This window comes from Camelina sativa, chromosome 7 (assembly GCF_000633955.1).
Source record: "Camelina sativa cultivar DH55 chromosome 7, Cs, whole genome shotgun sequence".
Lineage (NCBI taxonomy): Eukaryota > Viridiplantae > Streptophyta > Magnoliopsida > Brassicales > Brassicaceae > Camelina > Camelina sativa.
In genome coordinates this window covers 10,498,349-10,507,297 of record NC_025691.1, presented here as the reverse complement: position 1 = coordinate 10,507,297, position 8,949 = coordinate 10,498,349, and the positions used below count along the sequence as shown (strand labels likewise).

The 8,949-nt window shown below is 33.3% G+C and overlaps 1 pseudogene; it reads left to right on the top strand.

Annotated features, from left to right (window-relative positions):
- LOC104704515 overlaps window positions 8,490-8,949 on the top strand; it is a 2,304-nt pseudogene continuing 1,844 nt past the window's right edge.

The window sequence follows — 8,949 nt, the reverse complement described above, 5'->3', positions numbered from 1 at the left end:
TTTTTTTTTTGTTTTTGGGTTGGAGAAGAAAGTGATTTTGATTGATTGATAAAGGGAAGAAAGGAGAAGTTGTTGTTGGTATGCGTATGGAAGTAGAAAGATAAAAAATGATTTTAAAATTAGGAAATTATTGTAGCGTGTGAAAACGAGCCACTGACAATAACGTTATCCGAATGGCCTCTTCCAGATTCCTTTGGGTCAATTTTTTAGGACGTGTTTATTGCCGTTTCGACAACCTTTCCAACTTTTTTTGGGCCAATCTATCTTTTTCCTTAGGCCGTAATATGTTTACCGGTTTGATAGTTAACCACTTACCTACCGGTTAGATCTACTTGCAAAATGATTCCCAATTTGACAATTTTTTAAAGAGAAAGCACATTAAAAAAAAAAAAAAAACAAGGGTTGTGTGATTCATGTGTTTCAAATACCACAAAAGCGAAGGACACATTTGATCCGTTACGTTTCATTTATTCCTATTCAGCTGCCGATCTAGAAAATAATTTTACCGGTAGCAATAATTTTAAACTATAAAAACTAAATAAAATATTTAAAAACTATGTCTTATAAATATACTGTAAATAATACCAAACTTTTTACCATAGTATTGACGAGCTAAAAAAATACAAAAAAATCTGAAATAAAAATAAAATCCACTTAACATCAATTTTATTTTATTTTTACTAAGATTGATCCAAGTAATAAATAAAATAATAACATTGAAGAAAATTATCTGAATATGATATTTTGGGTTTAACGGAGAAAAAGGAAGCTGAAGAGTCATGCATGTCTCACGTTTAATTTTTAGTTTGTAATGTAATAAAAAAGTGAGTTTGTAATACATTTGCCAACTAAATAGGCTTATAAATATTATTACGAGGAATTGGGCTTTAGTGCTTTACTAACACAAAAGTCAAACGTGAGTATAAAAAAATAAAGTAACTGGGGCATTGAATATATTTTTAGCAGGGCATAAATTAAAATTATAATAAATAGCTCTAGTTTCTAAAATTTTGACTGTGGGTGTGAATGGCTATCGCGACCGGAGTACAAAAATCCGTATGCAGATAAAACTGCTCCATTTTTAGTATAAACAATAAACTGCAGCGGACCAAATATATTTGTCTGTAAACACATTTTGCAGTTTGTCTTTATCCACTGTGGTTTTGTCTCTATTTTCTTCGGATCGCATCACTATGAACTATATTTGCCAAATGGTAAATAAAAGACTGTCTAATCCGTATACAAATTTGTCCGTTCCAACCATTGTAGTCATTCATACCCTATAGATAAATATATCATAGGTCAGGTCTGACCCTGAGTTAAAGCTCATAAAACATGGGTTTTAGACATAAAATTTATTAATAGTTTATGGGACATTAACTTCATAAACCTTACGTCTTGAATGGGACATCAAAAGTGCTTATTTCAAAGTACGTTTTTGTAAAAGTTAATTTATACATCAATCACCAATATATTAGTAATTTAAATTTTCTGAATGCGGGTTTTTAGGTTGGAAATCAAGACATGGACCACACATATTTCTCTAATTACCTATTACCCTGCGTTTTTTGCAAATAACGTGCAGACATAATATTTTTTAATATATAACTTATATTAAATAAAAAAGTTAAATAACTAACACATATTGTAATAAACAAAAATTATGTGTACATTTTCTTTCTTCTTTCTCTCGTTCAAAAAACTTTAGAATGCACATTCAAAAAAAAAATCTTTGGGGGTTATCAACGGATCTTGGTTCTCCAGATCTACATAGTCTTTGGTTGAAAAAAAAAACAGATAGAAAAAAAAAACAGATCAATTAAATATGCTAGGTTAACAAACAAACAATTTCGAGCTAAAGAAGAAACGAGGAATCTTACCGCTAATGGGGTTCAGCGAGAGAAAACTGTTCCTCAAAGGGACTGGGACTGCGCAGGGGATCGAGAGAGTGATATGCAGAACCCTTAAAAAGTTTGCATAAAATTGTAATATAAAAACCTTAAAGTTTTACCCAAATTGCCATAAACTGCCCAAGTTTTTAAAAAAACCACCAAGTGTGCGATAAATTCAACGCTTGTTGATATAGAGACACATTAGTGGATGTGTTTAAAGCCCAAAAATTCCCAAATTACAACACAAATCCCCATACAGAGCAGGTCATCATTTACAATTATATTAATTATATTCTTTACTATTACAATTATTGTTATAATAATATATTAGATGCATATATATACATTATGTATATATGATTTTATTGTGAACCACACTTATTTTTTCACCAATCAAATATTATTCTTTACCGCTTATTTTGTATTAACCGCATTTGTTCCGCAAATATATTTATCCCGCATGAACCAAACTTGAACCGTACCAAACTCTTTTAGGTTTGCAATCTGCATACGCATTTGCTCTATCTGAAATCCAAGGAGTCTGAGAGTTCAGAGCTTCACGGACTGCTCATCAACCTCTTTCCTTAATTTACTCACCTCTTCTTTCACAGCATCATCCCCGTTTTTTCAAACATGAAAGCCATTGTCCTGCACATAAAGATAAATATTTTGAATTCGATGTCATTAATCAACGAATCGGTGCCATTAAACTAAAATAACCTCAAACACAATGCATTTGAAGTATCTCCTTCCTTTGTCCGTTTTGTTTGGAGAAATCTCTTCGATGATACTTGCACCACATGAACAAAATCTAGGAATGTCGTAGTTACCATCACCATCAGCATAGGCATATAATCCTTTGATTAGGCTTTTGTAAGGTTTTTAACAAAAAAATTTCTGCAAAATAAAATTTACAAGGCTTTTATAAGGTTTTTAAAAGGTTTACAACCTTGTAAAAGCGTTTACAAGGTTTTTAAAAGATTATTAAAATGTTTTTAAAAGATTTTGAAAAACGTTTACAAGGTTTTTAAAAGGTTTTTATAAACAATAAATCTCTTAAAAACCTTTTAAAAATCTTTTTAAAACCTTTTAAAACCCTTTTAAAAACTTTTTCAAAGCATTTTAAAAACTTTGTAAATGCTTTTAAAAACTTTTTAAAAGCTTTTACAAGACTTTTAAAGTTCATTAAATTCAAAATTTTTGGCGGGAAATCCAATTTTGTAATTTTGGCGGGAAATGTTTTCGATTTTGATGACTGTACATTTTTTTGTCACTCAGAGAAAGGGTAATTTGGTCATTTTGTACATAAAGAGGAGTAGTTTTATAAATGTTCAACATGGAGGAGTATTTTTAAAAACTAGCATGGAAAAATGGGTGTGGGTAATTTTTGATTTTAGACCCGGAATATCTTCTGTTGCAGGTACAAGGACGATATCAATATCCCAAAACACCTTCACCTCCTTTCTTGGATCAGATAACCTTGCCGAACGAGCATGTTTGTTGGAGTTATATACAAAAGTTGGTTCTCTAGATTTACATAGTCTTTGGTTGAAAAAAGCAAAAGCAGCTAAAAAAAAACAGATCAATTAAATATGCTATATTAATAAACAAACAATTTCAAGCTAAAGAAGAAACGAAGAATCTTACCGCTAATGGTGTTCGGCGAGAGAAAACTGTTCCTCAAAAGGACTGGGACTACGCAAGGGATCGAGAGAATGCTGTGCAAAACCCTTAAAAGTTTACATAAAATTGTAATATAAAACCCTTAAAGTTTTACCCAAATTGCCATAAACTGCCTAAGTTTTTTAAAAGCCCCAAGTGTGCGATAAAATTCAACGCTTGTTGATATAGAGACACATTAGTGTATGTGTTTAAAGCCCAAAAATCCCAAAATTACAACACAAATCCCCTATTGGGCAATTTGGTCATTTTGTACATAATAGTCAGGTTACAAATTTTCTTTCATACTATAAAAATAAAAAAACAATTAATTTGTGTGTGACATTCAAAGGTGGTGTTGAGGATAGTGGGAGCAAACGTCATACTGGATTTGAATAAAGAACTAGGGGATTCAAGTGATGAAGATGACGATGGTAGAGTGCACGAATATCTACCTTAATTTGTGGTGAGTGATGGTGCCAAACAGAAGGATGTTTTAGATAAAAAATCTTCTGACATAAACGCCGGTGATGGTGTCAGAACGTCGTTGAAAGGTGTGGGTGGAAGAAGTGTTACAAGCAACTATGGAATTGTATGCGATGAGGTACAACTGTGACTACAGGGTTACAAAATCTGATACGAAATTGTGGTGTATAAGCTGCATAGATGGTATTTGCAAATGAAATCTCCGTGCTGAGTGTTTAAAAGGGGTCTACGTATTTCAAGATCAACAAGTTTGTGGGGGACCATACATGTGCTCCTTCAAAGAAAACAAAATTCTATAACACCTTCAGCAAAAACAATTGGACATCTCATTATGCAGAATTACGAGGGTATATTTGAAGGGCCTAAACCGAATGATATCATTAAGATGATTCGTACACAGTATGGTTGTGAATTAACTTACTCCTAGGCATGGGAGTCTCGCGAGTATGCATTGAACGAAGTTAGATGAATTCCAGGGAAAAGTTATGGTAAAATTCCAAAATACTTGTAAATGATACAAGAAGCGAATCCGGGTACGTTTACAAATTATGAAGTTGATTGCGACAGTATATTCTTATATCTATTTGTTTCTTTTGGTCAGTCGATAAGAGGTTTCTACAAAGGAATCCGGAAAGTGATTGTAGTTGATGGAACGTTTCTGAAGAACAAATATAAAGCAGTCCTACTAGGTGCCACGGTTGTAGATGGTAACTCTAATTTGTATCCAATCACATTTGGAATTGCTAATTCAGAGAATGATTCTTCATGGGAGTGTTTTTTTGAGCAACTTAAGGTTGTTATTAGAAATGATAAAGATTTATCTTTTATATCAGATAGGCATGTGTTAATTAGCAAATCACTTGGAAAAATCTATCTATTGTCTACTCATGGTATTTGCATACACCACTTGATTGGTAATGTTGTTACATATCACAAGGGAAGGGGTGTGGCTGATTTGGTTTCAAGAGCGTCTAAAGCTTATAGAGTTGCTGAGTTTGAAAAACATTTTGAAGATATTTGCAACATTAGTCCTGCAATTGGAGACTACCTAGAGGATGTTCAGGTTAGAAAATGGGCTTGATGCCATTTCCTTGGATACAAATATGATTTGAATACAAACAACGCTGCAGAATCGATCAATTCAGCTTTGAGATCACCTAGAGAGTATCCAGTAATCTCTTTGTTATACAACATCAGAGAGATGTTAACACGCTAATTTTTTTAGAGAAGGGAATTAAGTGGAAAGCAAAAAGATCCTTTAACTGTTAATATGGAGAAAAAGATTTTAAGAAGAATATGGAAAAAAAGATTTACCACCTGAAACAAGAAAACACTCATGTAGACGAAGAAAACGAAGATGACAAGACAAGATAAAATCGTCTCAACTATCACAATCGTCAAAGAGACACAAGTGTAGTCGTTCTGGTAAAGAAGGACCTAATAGATCAACATGTGATGTAGCAATATAGGTAAGGTTATGTTCTAATCTTTGTTAGGTTTCTAAACCATTCTCAGTTTATTGTGGAATTATTCATTTCTAGTTTATGTTTTAATATTACTCATGACTTAGGAGCTATATTATCTTCTGGCAAAATCACGCTAATTAATTCAGCCCAAGAATCCATGCAAACCTCAGATAAATTATTATCTGTTTTAATGTTCATCATCCTAGATGTCACTGATAATCTAGACAATCCTTCTCTACATCCATCGTAGAGTGGTTGATTTGCAGAATCTAACATAGCATAGAATTGTCGAGCATCTACATTAGGTTCGTCAATGTTATCAGATAATGTTGTTGTTTCATGAAATGCATCATTGACCATATCATGAAATATATTCTTATTTTGTTGATCGTAATCAAACTGATGATGCTCCAAATTAATATGAGGTTCCTCTACATGTTGAAAGCTAGGAACACTAGACGATGCATTCACCATGTCAAAACCATACATAATAATTTGGCATAAATCCTCCATTATATAAATGCTTCCCAATGGTTTTAATAGAAAAATATTTACCGTTTTAGCATTTTTGACATGGACAATGTGTATTACCAGTTTCTTGCGTCAATGGCATCTGATTCGCGTTTACCAAGAATTCTTCTAGCCCATGTACAAACTCCGGCATCACCGTTCCATTGGAATCTCTATGATTGTACATCCACTCTCGATGAATATAAATCTTGTGAGACATAATATCTCTAAGATTTTATAAAAAATAAAATTCTAAATCTAAAGAGAATATTTGGAGAAAGCGTTTATTTTGTAAGAGAGAATGTGTTTTTTTGAGTAATCACTTGCATTCCAAACGTCGGTTTATATAGGCATATGAATCAGTTTGGGGGAATTAGCGTGGACTATGCGCGATGACTTTGCGACCAAATGATATATTTGTGTCGCCTTTGCGTGTAATATATTCCTCGCAAAAAGTTGGTACAACATTTAAAAAACGTGGTTCACCTACCCCTATATTTTGTCTCAACTTCGACGCTAATGTTTGACAAAATATTTCTTGCTTATTAGTCGCAAGACTTTCGTCTATTTTGCGACATATGGTCCGGTTCCACGCTACGACGACGCGAAAGCGTCACAGATTAACCTCGACTTCGCGACGAACTGAAACCAAACAATTTGGCATGGATGTTGCTTCGAATTTAGTTTCCATGCTAAGCTCCCGCACATTCTTCGCTTATTAGCGACGACTCTATGGCCTCGCAAAAAATCCACGCAAAAGACCTGCTTTCTTGTAGTGATGAGAGAGGGATCTTTTTCTTCTCGTCTTTAGCCATCACCAAACCAGCTATGACACACACATATACAAATCTTATCTTGTCTTCAGATTCCCACTTGGGAGATTCTAGTAGGTGCACATCTATCAGCCTCTTAATGGTAGTCTCCCCATCTCTCTTCAATAATCTAGCCCAAAAACCTTTGTCCTCTTTCCAACTATCTTCTTTCCAAGTCTTTAAATCTAAGCTGAAATCATCCTCGTATTTGAGTCTAGTGACTGCATAATATTATTGCATAGAAAATCTCATTGGCTTCCTTCCAAACACAAACCAGAGTTCATGTTTCTTATTTGTGACCAACTGCCTACACATGATGCTGTGTATCAAACGTGCATAGTATCCTAGACCATTATCGTAGATGGCAAACACATTTGCAAAAACAGGATCACTCTTCACTTTCTCGTACTCGATTGGCAAAGCATCCTTGATTCTTGTCATGATAGACATTCTGCAGCTATTGTTTATCTGCTTCACTTGTGGTTTATCACCATCTCTAAAAAGGCATTTAGGATACTCCTTTTCAATGCCTGAACTAAACAATTAACAAAAATTAAATCAAACGCAATAATAAGAGTTATTAGAAATAAGAGAAAAAAGCTCTCATCAAGGGAAAAGCAAATATTCAAAAATTATAAAAGTGCCTGACGTTATCATTCTGATTGCTCCTGCTTTGTCATCCATGTTCTACAAGCTAATCTTCCAAGTATACCTAACATGTGAAACATAAAACATATTACAATCAAAGAACTATCAAACCAAAAATGAAACCAAGAGCAGTTCATAAGCGATTAAATACTAACCTTTAAATCTAACAAAATTGACAATTTTATACAAAAATTGAGCGATCACCAACTCAAGCTAGCAAAACTCTTGAGACAAACTATGATACAATTAGATAAGCCTTGCAATGTTTTCATTGGTCTCATCTTTGATAGCTCTATTTAGTAATAGGAATTCATAAGTCTACATGCAACTTCTAAATCTATACAAAATGAGAAATGTAGAGATTACACTGTAATATCAAGCCGAATTTCAAATGATGTGAAGAGAAACAATAGATATTTAGCGATGGGAGCAAACAAAACTATTGGAGCAAATAAAACCATAAATTGCAAGAATAAGAGGAAAACAAATTAGGACGAGGATGATTTACCGCGTCGTCGATGTCGTTAAGGTTTTTTTTTTTTTCCTTTTTACGATTTGGTAAAAGTGAAAGGAATGGGAAAAAGGGTTTTCATGATTTAGATGTAGAAACCTCTTGATCGATTAAAGGTTTCAGTCTAACTTTTTTTTTTTTTAATTTTGTGAATAATTTAAAATTAGTCTATTGTATTTTCTTATTTAAATTGTTTTAAAAATTAAGGGTAAAGTTGGGTTTTAATTATTATAAAATCTATATATATGACCAAACCTAAAAAATAAAAATATATATGGACATTTATCTTTAAAAATGTCCTTTTTCCAAATTTCCCTAAATTATATATATGATTTGCTTTCAAAAGTTAATGAAAAAATTGTAGTGGTCTGTTGATAACATCTTTGTTATTAAACCGCAGGTACGAGGTACGACTCCCCTTTAAACCCCTAATAGTCTCGGAGAATATATTTTAAGGCAGCCAGTATACCCCTTATAATCTCCTCGTCTGTGGATCCCCAAGCTTATGGAGGGCCCAAGACTAATCTCTGGGGGAGGTGCAGCCCACGGATAGACCCTCTCTCCGGATATTCAAATGGGCCATTAGGCCCATATCCGTGTAAAGGTGTACAGGAAAATGTGATTTAGTTTCGTGCAGCAGAGGAATCGAACCTGAAACGTTGTAGCATCCACCACAAGCTCTCGGACATGAATTACGAACTTTCACTGTTTTTTTTTTTTGCAGGACATGTGAATTATGTGGGAGGATATTGGAACATTTCAACTTTTCTAGTGACGTACCTTTGTTAAGAATGCTGCTGGACTGGTAACCTCTTTTAATTATAGGATGCAAGATTAGATGATGTTGTGAGAATATGAGATTATATTGTCAAAATCTCTGCTTAGGTTCTGTAAGGGTTTTATGATACAAGTTCGTAACTTGTTTTTTGTTTTTTTTTTTTTTTTTTTTTTTTTTTTTTTTTTTT